The following is a 1,109-nucleotide window of genomic DNA, read 5'->3' as shown; positions in this document are numbered from 1 at the left end:
CAAAAGCTTTAATTACAACCTCTATGAAGTGTAGAAATTCCTTGAATTTTGTTATTTTTTGTTAGTTGAGGCACACAGCGACTCTTGCAACTATTTACTTTATCAACTTCGGCAAATGATGTTCTCTTTCTAAATGTTTGTATGGATTCAATTTGTGTCATCCTAGGCAAACTTTGTTTTGAGGCTTTTAAGGCTTTTGAGATTAGAAAGTAATAAGCGTTTGCTTCCTCGGCCTTGCTTTCAAGTCCTTGCTTGAAAATACACATATAAACTGAATTACAGATTACAAATGGTCTTTAAACTAGAATCACCTTGAATGGAACTGTAGCATTAAGAACATTTGGAGCTCCAACATCTAAGCTAATCATGCCACCTTTCCCTAAGTTGATTCTGCTTAAGGCTATTTGGAGTGGGGAGAGCTATGAAAATAGTGGTGGAATTTGACCTTTGTGTTCAATGTAATAAGGAAAATTTGAGTCACTTTATTACTTTTTCATCAGTTGCAGCTGTAATAGTGAAGCTTTGAACTTTCTTCAAAACATCATTGGGTGCCACCACTTCACAAGTGAGTTGGAAGGATACATTAAACCACCTCCCCTCCTTGTAAGGGTATGGGCTTTGTAGCTATACCATGGTGTTAGAGCTAGAAACATCTATATAGGGACATCTATATAGGGAGTAGTAGTGACTTTGAGCTTTACTTAGTTTTCACTCTACGTGTGATTTTCTATACTCAGTGGTAAACTATCGCATGTGAAACGTCACAAGGGTGTAGTCTTGAGATGTGTCTCAATGTTGTATCTTTTGATATCATGAATATAAATATTCCTTATTGATATTTGTTGTGTGCCATTTTGATGTGCCTTTTTGTGCCTCATGATAGGTTATGACTTGAAGTCCTATGAAGGTGCGTAACACTTGGTATCATAGCAACTCTAGTGTGGAGTATACTAGCTTGAAAGGGGATTGGGCTTATGGATGTAGAGGAGATCCTACCATAACATGTCGCGCAATGCAACGACCCCAACATGATGCCACATGACACAACACGATACAATGCCCCACGTCACAACACCCTTACCAAGTGTGTTACTTACTACAAATTAGAA

The sequence above is a fragment of the Lygodium microphyllum genome, chromosome 14 (assembly GCF_053477565.2).
Source record: "Lygodium microphyllum isolate KBCC chromosome 14, Lygodium_microphyllum_v1.1.10, whole genome shotgun sequence".
NCBI classification, from domain to species: Eukaryota; Viridiplantae; Streptophyta; class Polypodiopsida; order Schizaeales; family Lygodiaceae; genus Lygodium; species Lygodium microphyllum.
The sequence above is the reverse complement of the archived record's forward strand: the minus strand, read 5'-3'. Positions refer to the sequence as shown.